Source organism: Eriocheir sinensis, chromosome 21, assembly GCF_024679095.1.
Source record: "Eriocheir sinensis breed Jianghai 21 chromosome 21, ASM2467909v1, whole genome shotgun sequence".
Classification (NCBI taxonomy): Eukaryota; Metazoa; Arthropoda; class Malacostraca; order Decapoda; family Varunidae; genus Eriocheir; species Eriocheir sinensis.
In genome coordinates this window covers 5,734,866-5,747,365 of record NC_066529.1, presented here as the reverse complement: position 1 = coordinate 5,747,365, position 12,500 = coordinate 5,734,866, and the positions used below count along the sequence as shown (strand labels likewise).

Sequence of the window (12,500 nt, the reverse complement as noted above, 5' to 3'; positions counted from 1 at the left end):
CCTCTTCGTACAGTTCCCCTCTTTACTCAGTCTCTCCTTTTCTCTTTCTCTGTGTTTTCTCCTCACACTCATTCATCAAGCTGTGTGTTTCCATTACCATTACTCTTTTTTTCCCCTCCCTTTCTCCCCTCATCCGTACGCATAATTACTGTTTTCTCATTAGTGTCGTTCTATTATTTGCATCTCTTAAGTACTCCTTCCCCTCGCCTATCTTCCTAATGTATCCCTTCAGCATCCTTTCGTTCTCCCTCTGTTACCCTCTCTTTCATCCATCATTGCCTCCTCATCATTCCCTTTCTCCCTTCCTTCCCATATCGTTCCCCTACAATGGCATCCCTCCTGTATTATTTGCGTTTTCCCCTTCCTCCCCTTCCTCCCCTACCTCCCTTCCCCTATTCGTTGCCTTTCCCCCCATTCTCCTCTCTCTCTCTCTCTCTCTCTCTCTCTCTCTCTCTCTCTCTCTCTCTCTCTCTCACGCGTCATGTTATTTCCCTCGTTCTCTCCCCCAACCTCGCTCCCTCCCTCCCTCCTCCTCCTATCTCCCTACCCATGTCAATCTTGTATAATGACAGTACATTGTTAACTTGTCCCCTTCTCTATCTATCTGTCTATCTATTTATCTATCTATCTTTCTGTCTATCTATCTATCTATGTAATTATATATCTTCATTTTCCATTCTCTTGTTCTCCTCTCCTCGTCTCTTAATATCATAATCTTTATATTAATCTTCTTTCCCATCAGATTTGCATTACCTCCATTAGTATAATCTACCTTTCTTTACTCTTACTGTGACTCTCTCTCTCTCTCTCTCTCTCTCTCTAATTGCTCGTTTCCATCCATGAATTCTCGTCAAACTCTCTCTCTTTCACTATTTTTTTCTTCATTGTCTTATTCCGCCGTCTATTACGCGCCTTTTATTTTCCTAATCCCTAACTTCTTACTTGCCTCATCCATAATTCCTCCTTAATCTCTATCTCCATTTTTTCTTCCCTCTCTGATCTTCCTGCACTCATATTTTTTCTTTCACTCGCTTCATATCCATCTCCTCCTCTCCTGCCGTCTTCTCTTCTCTTGTTCCGCTGCTTTTGAGTCGAGATTATCAGTCTACGCTGCATCTCTCATCTCCGTCATCCTTTCTCCTCTTCCCTTCTTTCCTTCTTTCATCTTCGCCTTCCTCGTCCCCTCAAAGAAAGGACGGGAGGAGGGGAGACTTGGGTTTTCACGGTATTGTTTCGCGGCGTTGGGGTTCACCTCGCTACATCCTTCATGCTCTCCTCTGCTGTTCATTCACCTTCGTTGCTTTTCTTTACAATTTAATCCCACGGAAGTCCCTCGTATAGTTGTGTTTCCTCACTTTTTCCGTACATGTTTTCAGCTTTTGTAGATTCACCGCAGGGAGTTACTGGCCGTCTATAATCTATTCTTGTTGAGTTTTGGCGATTTTTGTTTCATCTTTAATTTTTAAGCGCCGTTTATCTTTTTTTAGTGAGCCTCGTATCCTTTCTAGCTTCTTATTTTGTTTTCCTTTCCACTCTTTTGTTCTCTTTTCTTCATTCCATCTTCCATTCGTCCATTTCTAGCCCTTGTTTTGTTTCTTCATTCCATCTTCCATTCGTCCATTTCTAGCCCTTGTTTTGTTTTTCTTTTCTCTTTTCATCCTCTTTTCTTCATTTCATCTTCCATTCGTCCCTTTCTGTCGTTCTATTTTGTTTTCCTTTCCACTCTTTTGTCTCTTCTTCATTCCACCTTCCATTAGTCCCTTTTTCCCCTTGTTTTGTTTTCCTTTCCACTTCTCGTCTCTATTCTTCATTCCACTCTTCATTAGCCACTTTTTTGTTTTCCTTTCCACACTCCGTCTCTATCCTTCACTCCACTCTCCATCAGTCTATTTCTAGTCTTTTATTTTGTTTTCCTTTCCACTTCTCGTCTCTAATCTTCATTCCGAATTCCATTAGTCACTTTTTTTTCATTTTTCTCTCCTCTTTTCGTCTCTATCCTTCATTCCGCCCTAGTCTTTTATTTTGTTTTCCTTTCCACTTCTCGTCTCTATTCTTCAATCCGTCTTCCATTTGCCGTTCTTATTTTCCATTCCTCTTTTCGCCTCTATCCTTCGTTCCACCCCCCATTAGCTACATTTTCCCCGGTCGTTGTTGTTTTTTTCATCCGTACCGTGTCATCAATCTGCGAGCGATAACGTTGTTGCCTCCATCAGCCGAGTTCGTAACTGAGCTCACACTGGTCTTCTTCGCGCTGCGCTGACACTGTTACCCGTCTTCTCCGTCGTTAATCTTTGTCGCTTCTCGATGGTTCCTGGTCTTCCATTTATCAAAGTCTTTTTCTCGTCCTTCTGTTCCCTTGTGGCGACAATTACCCGTGGCCTACTTCTCTACTCTTCCCTTTAGCTCCCTTTCTTCCCCTTCATGTCACTCGTTCAGTCAGTGTACCTCCCTTTTGTCAACTGGTGTCTGTGGCCATTCCTTTCTTTCCAGTTTCCATCTCTTTCTCTTCCTCCTCTTCCATTCCCTTCCCTTTCTTATTCTTCCTCCTCTTCCATTCCCTTCCCTTTCTTACCCTTTCTCCTCTTCCATTCCCTTCCCTTTCTTACTCTTTCTCCTCTTCCATTCCCTTCCCTTTCTTCCCCTTATGTCACTCGTTCACTCAATGTACCTCCCTTTCGTCATCTGGTGTTTGTGGCCATTCCTTTCTTTCTTTCCATTTCCCTCTCTTTCTCTTCCTCCTCTTCCATTCCCTCGCCTTTCTTCCCCTTATGTCACTCGTTCACTCAATGTACCTCCCTTTCGTCATCTGGTGTCTGTGGCCATTCCTTTCTTTCTTTTCGTTTCCCTCTCTTCCTCTTTCATTCCCTTTCCTTCCTTGCTGTGTCGACGTAATCAGTGGCCTCCTTCTCCGTACTTCCCTTCTTCTCCTATCATATAATATCGTCTGCTCCCATTACCTCCCTTACGTCGACATGAATCTGTGTTTTTTCCTTCCTCTCCTTCATTTCCTTATCCACCCCTCCCATCGTGTTATTTACTTCAACTCTACTTAGCTCATCCCCGTCGCCTCCTTCCCTTCCGTTCCTTCCCTTCATGACTCTCGTTCTGGTTCTCATTACCGCCACCGTCACCCAGACAGCCCGTCATCCACGTGTCTGCCGCTGCTTCCAGGCTGCCGTGACCCCTGTAACGATAAAAGGGGACTAAGGGATTTGCATTGACGTTCCCTTTTCTCCTTCCTTCCCTCTCAGACCTCATGCGGTATAAATGTAATTAACTCACTGGGCATCTTAAGAAGGATCACGCCGACTCTGCGCGCTGTAAGTCCCGTAAGCCTTGAAAGCCTCGGCCGTGACCTGCTCCCGTGTTTTTGGAATCCCCGATCGTTGTTGTTGGAGGGAATGTCAAAGAGTGAGAAAGGAAACCCAGACTTCGTATCCTGCAGCGTGATCTATTGCTCCAGACATTGACCTTTGTGTGATCTCGTGCTCTCCAAAGTCCAATGAGAGGGATTTCGATTTTCTGTAATCCCTCAATCGTGAAAAACGGGGAGGGAGGACAAAGAGAAATGAAACGTTGAGCCAGCATTCCGTGATAGGGCTTAGCTTCATCTTATGCTCTTTGAAACAACTGACGTTCTTTTAATCCTCAATCATGACTGTTGGGAAGAGCGTCAAATAAGAAGGAAACTCACACCTCATCTTCTTTATTGGAGTTTGAGGTTCCGGAATATAACTTTACATCCGAGTTTCCCTCCGAAAAATATGACTTTACCTGATTGCAAGTTATCTTGATCCTCTCGAGAGTGATTTAGCGTTCATAAGAAGGAGACGTGAGGGAGGAAGGAGATTCAAACCTCGTATTCTGCAAAACGACGTCGTGCTCTTGAATTAGAACATTAATTTGGTTTTGTGTGATTGACATCCCTCGAATGTGATTTAACATTTACGGGAAGGAAATTCAAAGGAAGAAAAGTCAGACCTCGCATTCTGAAACCAACTTGGTGTTCCCGAAATAGAATATTACTCCCGAATTTCCCGCCGAAGAAAATAGAGTATTACCTGATTTTGAGTCACTAAAATCCCTCGATCGTGCTTCACCATTTACGGAAAGTAACGTTCAAGAGAAACTAAACGAAGCCAGGCCTCATAACCTCTTTAGCGACTTCATGACCCTCGCAATAGAACTTCATCCTCCAGTAATTTTCCGCCGAGAGACGCCGAGACTCGTGAATCTGAGTTTCCCCGAGTCAGCGTCTGCGTGGAAGGGAAGGATTGTGTCAGAAACCCTTGGCCCCTTAAAAAAAGTGCAGCGAGGTCTTGGCGGCGGGTGACAGTGATTGCCTCAAGGCCTCGGCGATGGCAAGTGCGACATGACAACTCAGGCTGCATGTGAGAGGCAAAGGAAAGGAAAGACGGTAACGAGCAGTGATAATCGCGCCGTGGAGGAAGCCGAACATAAAGGAGAAAAATAAGGAAAAAAGTGACGTAGTGTTTCCTTCTTTGTTTGCTCCCAGGAAACTGACTAAGTCGAAAAAAGGACTGTGTTGTGATAATCGTACAAAGGAGGAAAAGAAACAGTAAAAGAGAAAAGAAAACTAAGTGACATCGTGGTATTTCTTTCTTCAACACCCTCAGAAGCGAAACTGGTACAGAGAAAATAAGAAGAGAAAAAAGTTAGTTCAAGTCGTGATATCAAACTACGGAAACAAGAAAATACTAAAACAGACAAGAAAAATAAGTGACATCGTAGTATTTTCTTTCTTCACCTCCTCCAGAAATTAACAGAGATGCAGAGATAAAAAAAGACAGAGATAAAAAAAAGAAAAAAAGGTAGCAAGTCTTGATATCAAACTACGGAAACAAGAAAATACTAAAACAGACAAGAGAAATAAGTAGTATCGTGGTATTTCTTTCTTCACTCCCCAGAAATGATCTTGATACAGAGACAAAAAAAAAGAGAAAGAAAATAAGTAGCGAGTCGTGATACTCAAACCAGGGAAGCAAGAAAATAATAACAAGTGACAGTTTGGCTTTACTTACTTTCATTGCTCCTCAGAAAATAATGTACTTGCTAAGGAGAATCAAATGGATCTTTTTTGTGCCGTGTGTCTGACGCTCTGCTGAACTTGCTGTGTGTGTGTGTGTGTGTGTGTGTGTGTGTGTGTGAGGAGAGACTTGACAACGTGAGAGCAAAACAAGAAGAAAAAAAACAGGAATATTCAGTGATAATGATAAAGACTAGTGACGAATTCTTACAAATCTCTTCGCTCCATAAAAACTGAGAAGGGTAAGAAACAGTGTTGGATTTGTGAGACCCTTCGCTCCATAGACTGAGAATGGTGAAGAACAGTGTTGACCTTATTCTCTTCGCTTTTTAAACTGAGAGAGGTAAAGAACAGTATTGACCTCGGTAGTCTTTTCGCTCCATAAACTAAGAATAGAAAATAGTGATGCAATTGTGAGTTACTTTGACCCATAAGCTGATAATATTGGTAAAGAAGTGTTGCATATGTAAGTCTCTTTGCTCCATAAACTGATAAAAGAGTGATACAACGTCCACTTATATAATGCTCCACACTTCACAAACTGACTATGGTGAAGAATGAAGTTCGGTTCCTAACATTACTCGCGCCACATGCTGAGAATAGTGTAGAGTAGTGCATGCTAATTTCTGAAAACTTTATACGCCAAGGAAAAAAGAGAGAGAGTGGTGCTACTTTCCCAAGACTTCGCGGCAAGGAAAGAGAAAGGTAGAGAGTAGCGCTGCAGCCTCCCTAAAACTCTTCATAAGATTCCTCGCTCCAACTTATACTGGTGAAGAAAAGTGAGGCGCCCAACTGACTCTTCCAGCCGTACTTTTGACCTGGAATTTGGAGTTCTCGAGTGGCGCGTCTGTTTCTTGAGGATCTTCTGGAATGTGACCGTGGCGGAGAACTTTTATAACCATTGACAAAAACAGCAACACTCCGAGACACACTCAGACACCAGCCGACCTCCCGCCGCCTGTCCTTACTGTAAGCGGCTTTTCTCACCTCAAGTGGTTCATGATGCTTCCCTTCCCACTGGTTCCTTGCTAAGTGTGTGTGTGTGTGTGTGTGTGTGTTCTTAATAGAGACAAAGGAAGTGGAAAGAGGTAGAGAGATAAATAAATATACAGATTGAGATAAGCAGAGAGAGATAGACAAACCAACAAGCAGACAGACAGACAAATAAAAAGGTGAACAAAAAAAAGACAGACAGACAGACAGACAGACAGACGGAACCCCTCCTCAAAAGACACCCACACACTCACATACACAAATACACAAAGAAAGAGACAGAGGCAGACACAGACATACAGAGAGAGAGAGAGAGAGAGAGAGAGAGAGAGAGAGAGAGAGAGAGAGAGAGAGAGAGAGAGAGAGAGAGAGAGAGAGAGAGATAAAAAATACGTCATTCAAGATAGGCCAAAAGATGACTTGTTGGTTAAAAACGGAGAGAAAAAAGTTCGTATAAGAAGGCTTTTGGTGGCAGTTGTTGGGGCCGGAGGATGGAAGCTTGGAAGGGAAAGGTCTTGGGGGCAAACTTTTGTTGTGTGCAAATAAGAAGTTTTCCAAAAGTTGTGCCGAGTTTTATGTTGTTTTTTTTTTCGTGTTCATCTTTTTTTTCATGTTGTTGTTGTTGTTATTGTTGTTGTTGTTGTTGTTGTTGTTGTTGTTGTTGTTTTCTTCTTCTTCCTCTTCTTCTTCTTCTTCTTCTTCTTCTACTTCCTCATCTCTCTCTCTCTCTCTCTCTCTCTCTCTCTGATTGATTTTCTTGCTGTGATGCTATTTTTAGGCTTCCATTTTTTTCCCTCATGTTTTTTTATATTAATCTTAAGTTGCATTTACTTCTTTGTCTTCTTCTTCTTATTGTTCTTATTCTTGTTGTCATTTTTGTTCTTCAGTTTCTGGGATCTCGTTGTTTGTTTACTTGTTTTTCTTGTTTTATTTGTGTTCTCTGTGGTCCGCTCTCCTAATTTTTCTCATACGTCTTCGTCTCGGTTTTCTTTCTTTTCATATATTTCCACATTTACTTAAGGTTGATTCTATTCTTTTCCACTCATTTTGCATTTTTTTAAATCTTTTCCTCCTCCTTCTATTTCTCCTGCTTTTCTTTTTCCTTTTCCTCCGCTTCGCCTCCTCCTCCTCCTCCTCCTCCTTCTCCTCTCCTTTTTTTCCTCCGCCTTCTCCGCCTCGCGTTTTCCTCCTCCTCCTCCTCCTCCTCCTCCTCCTTCTATGTCTCCTTTTTCCTCCCATTTAGCTTATGCTGCTCTTTACTTCTCATTTTACATTTATTAATTCATTTTATCTCTCTTCCTCCGCCCCCTCCTCCCCCTCCTCCCCCTCTTCACACTCACCCTCCTAGTTATTTCCCTTTTCTTCCTCCTTTATTTTCTTTTTTCTTCTCTTTCTTCTTCTTCTTCTTCTTCTTCTTCTTCTTCTTCTTCTTCTTCTTCTTCTTCTTCTTCTTCTTCTTTATTCCCTTCTCCTGAGAGCTATATAATCATAATACGTTTGTGAACCAGATTCGTGATAAATTATTCATATTCGTTCAGTTAAGCGCCACAAAGACGATTAGCAGTGATTTCTTTGTCTGTCTATCTGTCTGTCTGTCCTGTCTGTGTGTGTGTGTGTGTGTGTGTGTGTGTGTGTGTGTGTGTGTGTGTGTGTGTGTGTGTTCTTCTGTCTGTCTGTCTTTCTGTCTTTCATTCAACCCTTTCCCTTTCCTTCCTTCCTTCCGTTCAGCTCCTTATCTCTCAATAGTTTCCATTTCTTCTGGCTTGACCTTTTCTCCCTTTCATTCAACCCTTTCCCTTTCCTTCCTTCCGTTCCGCTCCTCTTCTCTCAATAGTTTTCATTTCTCTTGACACGAGCCCGTCTCCTTTCATTCATCCCTTTCCTTCCTTCCTTCCACTCCTTATCTCTCAATAGTCTCCATTTCTTTTGGCTTGACCTTTTCTCCCTTTCATTGAACCCTTTCCCTTTCCTTCCTTCTGTCCAGCTCCTTATCTCTCAATAGTTTCCATTTTTTTTATTAAACTCTTCCCTTTTTACTCAACTCTTTTTCCCTTTTCTTCCTTCCTTCCAGCTCCCTCTGAGAATCGTTCTAGTCCTTCTTTTTGCCCCATACGTTGCCGCCTCTTTCTTTCTTTGCTTGCCATCCTCTTCTTTGTTTTTTACGCCGCGTCTCCCACAATCGTTCCATCTTTTCTTATTTCTTCGTATAGTCTCGCCTGTCCTTACCTTTACGTCCCTTTCCCCTCACACTAGCTCTATTTTCTCTTCTTTCTTCGTATGTCCTCCCCTCGCCTTTCCATCACTTTCCCTCTACGGTATTTCTAAGTATTTTATTATATTTCCCTCGTTTCTTTCTTCGTATGTCCTCCCCTTGCCTTTCCATCACTTTCCCTCTACAATAGTTCTAAGCATTTTATCATATTTCCCTCGTTATTACCCTTTGTATCCCTTTCCCTTCACGACTGCTATATATTCCCTCCTTTCCTTTACCCTCGGTCATCCTTTCCATCAATCCTCCTTACAGTCAGGCGGGCGGCGGCTTCACTTCCATTGGTGTAACTCTAGGGACACTATCAGCCATGAATCGCTTCCGACCCTCCACTGAGTTATCGTAATGTCTTCCCCACTTGACGCCGGATCCCCCAAACACGGCAGCGGTCAGAGCGTCGCGCGGTGGGAGTTTAAGGCCAATATGAGTCTCGTTTGAAGCGACCCACTGGCGAGGAAAGGGACGTCGGCCCGGTGATGGCGGAGGGAGTTTAGGTAAGTGCGAGGAACGGCCGTGACCCAGAGCAGTATGTAGGTGTGAATATTATACGTAAACAGAGGAAATGAGGGACCGTGTTGGCTCTGAGCGCGTCGTAGCTGTGTGTGTAGGGTGTCTGCAAGGCCTGGGGAATGAGTAGAGGACCGGTCACCCTCACACACTCTACCTTTATCTAATCTGCCGTGTCTTTCTTTCCTCAAGGACAAAAAGATGTACTGAGGCACCTTAGGCGGTAGACATTACGTGTGCGCGATGACTGTAAGGCCTGAGGAGTGAAGTATGAGGGATGGGAAATGGGGGAAGTGGCAAAATATAAAGGAGTAAGAAAAATTAAGACAAGAGAGGGAAAAACAAGAAAAAAGCAAGGAAAAAGAAATAAAATAAATCGAAAACAGGAAGGTCAACGTTCACCCCCGCCACCTCCTATGTACACACAGCGTTTATCTTGTCTCCTGTGTGTCTGCCTTCTCTTTAACTCCTGCGATTAACGAAGTACTCCAGGCGGAAAACGTTACATGAATATACACAGACAGTGAGGCACTAGGAATGGCGGGTGAGGAGGCGAACACTTACACCGTTTGTCTAATCTTCCCAACCTCAGCCTTTCCTCGAAGTCACAAGATTTACCTAAGTGTTGAAAACCTTCCTGGAGTACACGGCGACGGCAAGGCCCGAGGAGTAAGGCGTGAGGAAGACAACGCTCGCCGACACCTTTCATCTCATCCTCCGGACCCTGCCTTCCCTTTAAGACTCGAGGTGACAATCAGGATGTACTGAGGCGCTTCAGGCGGTAAACGGCCGCTATAGATCGCCGGCCGAGCGCTGTAAAGGGGAAACAGGAAGGTAGTTATGCTCTGTTGCTTTGATCCTAGCGCCCACCTTCGAGATTCCTCCCTTCTGAGCGCAGTGAAGAGGAACGAAGACAAAGGGAGACTATAGCAACCTTCTTCCTTCTGTCTCCCTTTCGTCATTGTCTTCTTTAAGTGGCGGACGAGACGCTAAATGGGAGGTGTAAAAAAAATGTGTCCTGATAAACAAGGAACAAAATAACGTCTAGCTTTTTACTATACATGGAATAAGAGAAAAAAAGTGTTTACCTCCTTCACTTCCAGATTGTGTTGAATGGCAGTTGAAAGAATGGTGCTTTGTCGATGAATCTGATATGTGAGTGGTGTTGCGAGTAGTGTCAGAGGTGTTGCGAGTGTGGAGCGTGCGAGTGTAGTGACGGTTGTGGCTTCACGAGTGCAAAGTAGTGTAGGAAGCTTGGTGTTGTGGCTGAGTGGTGAGTGTGTGTTGGTGGAAGGGGAGGTGATGAAAGGGATTTGGATAGGGGAGAGAGGGGGAGGTAATAGAGGGGGTTTGGATAGGGGAGAGAGGGAGGAAGGGGAGGTAATGGAGGGGGTTTGGATAGGGGAGAGAGGGGGAGGAAGGGGAGGTAATGGAGGGGGTTTGGATAGGGGAGAGGGGAGGAAGGGGAGGTAATGGAGGGGGTGTGGATAGGGGAGAGAGGGGAGGAAGGGGAGGTAATGGAGGGGGTTTGGATAGGGGAGGGGGAGGAAGGGGAGGTAATGAAGGGGGTGTGGATAGGGGAGAGAGGGGGAGGAAGGGGAGGTAATGGAGGGGCTTTGGATAGGGGAGAGAGGGTGAGGAAGGGGAGGTAATGGAGGGGGTTTGGATAGGGGAGAGAGGGGAGGAAGGGAGGTAATGGAGGGGTTTGGATAGGGGAGAGAGGGGGAGGAAGGGGAGGTAATGAAGGGGGTGTGGATAGGGAAAGAGGGGAGGAAGGGGAGGTAATGGAGTGGCTTTGGATAGGGGAGAGAGGGTGAGGAAGGGGAGGTAATGGAGGAGGTTTGGATAGGGGAGAGAGGGGAGGAAGGGGAGGTAATGGAAGGTGTTTGGATAGGGGAGTGGGGGAGGAAGGGGAGGTAATAGACTGGGTTTGGATAGGGGAGAGAGGGGGAAGAAGGGGAGGTGATGGAGGGGGTTTGGATAGGGGAGAGAGGGGGAGGAAGGGGAGGTAATGGAGGGGGTTTGGATAGGGGAGAGAAGGGGCGGAAGGGGAGGTAATGGAGGCGCTTTGGATAGGGGAGAGAGGGAAAGGAGGGGGAGGTAATGGAGGGGTTTGGATAGGGAGAGAGGGAGAAGGGGAGGTAATGGAGGGGGTTGGATAGGGAGAGAGGGAGGAAGGGAGGTAATGAAGGGGTTTGGATAGGGGAGAGAGGGAGAGGAAGGGGAGGCAATGGAGGGGGTTTGGAGAGGGGAGAGAGGGGGAAGGGAGGTAATGGGGGTTTGGATAGGGAGAGAGGGAGGAAGGGAGGTAATGGAGGGGTTTGGATAGGGAGAGAGGGGAGGAAGGGGAGGTAATGAAGGGTGTGTGGATAGGGGAGAGAGGGGAGGAAGGGAGGTAATGGAGGGGTTTGGATAGGGGAGAGGGGAGGAAGGGGAGGTAATGGAGGGGTGGATAGGGGAAAGTGGGGGAGGAAGGGGAGGTAATGGAGGGGGTTTGGATAGGGGAGAGAGGGAAGAAGGGAGGTAATGGAGGGGTTTGGATAGGGGAGAGAGGGAGAGGAAGGGGAGGTAATGGAGGGGGTTTGGATAGGGGAGATTGGGAGAGGAAGGGGAGGTAATGGAGGGGGTTTGGATAGGGGAGAGAGGGCGAAGAAGGGGAGGTAATGGAGGGGGTTTGGATAGGGGAGAAAGGGAGAGGAAGGGGAGGTAATGGAGGGGGTTTGGATAGGGGAGAGAAGGGGGGGAAGGGGAGGTAATGGAGGGGGTTTGGATAGGGGAGAGAGGGAAAGGAAGGGGAGGCAGTGGAGGGGGTTTGGATAGGGGAGAGAGGGGGATGAAGGGGAAGTAATGAAGGGGGTTTGGATAGGGGAGAGAGGGGGAGGAAGTGTAGTTAATGAAGGGGGTTTGGATAGGGGAGAGGGGAGAAGGGGAGGTAATGGAGGGGTTTGGATAGGGGAGAGAGGGGGAGGCAAGGGAGGTAATGGAGGGGGTTTGGATAGGGGAGAGAGGGAGGAAGGGAGGTAATGGAGGGGTTTGGATAGGGGAGAGAAGGGGAGGTAATGGAGGGGGTTTGGATAGGGGAGAGAGGGAGGAAGGAAGGTAATGAGGGGTTTGGATAGGGGAGAGGGGGAGGAAGGGAGTTAATGAGGGGTTTGGTTTGGGGAGAGTGGGGGAGGATGGGGTGGTATTGGTGGGGGTTTGGATAGGGGAGAGAGGGAAAGGAAGGGGAGGCAGTGGAGGGGGTTTGGAGAGGGAGAGAGGGGAGGAAGGGAGGTAATGGAGGGGTTTGGATAGGGGATAGAGGGGGAGGAAGGGGAGTTAATGGAGGGGGTTTGGAGAGGGGAGAGGGGGAGGAGGGGAGGTAAGAGGGGTGTGGATTGGGGAGAGCGGGGGAGGAAGGGAAGGTAAGAGGGGGTCTGGATAGGGGAGAGAGGGGGAAGAAGGGAAGGTAATGGATGAGGTTTGGATATGGGAGAGAGGGGGAGGAAGGGGAGGTAATGGATGAGGTTTGGATATGGGAGAGAGGGGGAGGAAGGGAAGGTAATGGATGAGGTTTGGATATGGGAGAGAGAGGGAGGAAGGGAAGGTAATGGAGGGTGTTTGGATATGGGAGAGAAGGGAGGAAGGGGAGGTAATGGATGAGGTTTGGATATGGGAGAGAGGGAGGAAGGGAAGGTAATGGAT

The 12,500-nt window shown here is 46.3% G+C and overlaps 1 protein-coding gene across 4 annotated transcripts in view; it reads left to right on the top strand.

Annotated features, from left to right (window-relative positions):
• LOC127001568 (vasopressin V1a receptor-like) overlaps positions 1–12,500 on the top strand; it is a 45,597-nt gene that overhangs the window by 13,069 nt on the left and 20,028 nt on the right. Inside the window, exon 1 of one of the 4 annotated variants that reach the window (XM_050866319.1) lies at positions 4,741–6,016. The exons of 2 other annotated variants lie outside the window; for them this stretch is intronic. The gene's annotated coding sequence lies outside the window, so the exon portion shown is untranslated. Of the gene's footprint in view, positions 1–4,740; positions 6,017–8,567; positions 8,804–12,500 lie in introns of those variants that run through there. One more of the 4 variants, XM_050866320.1, reaches the window with a different exon arrangement.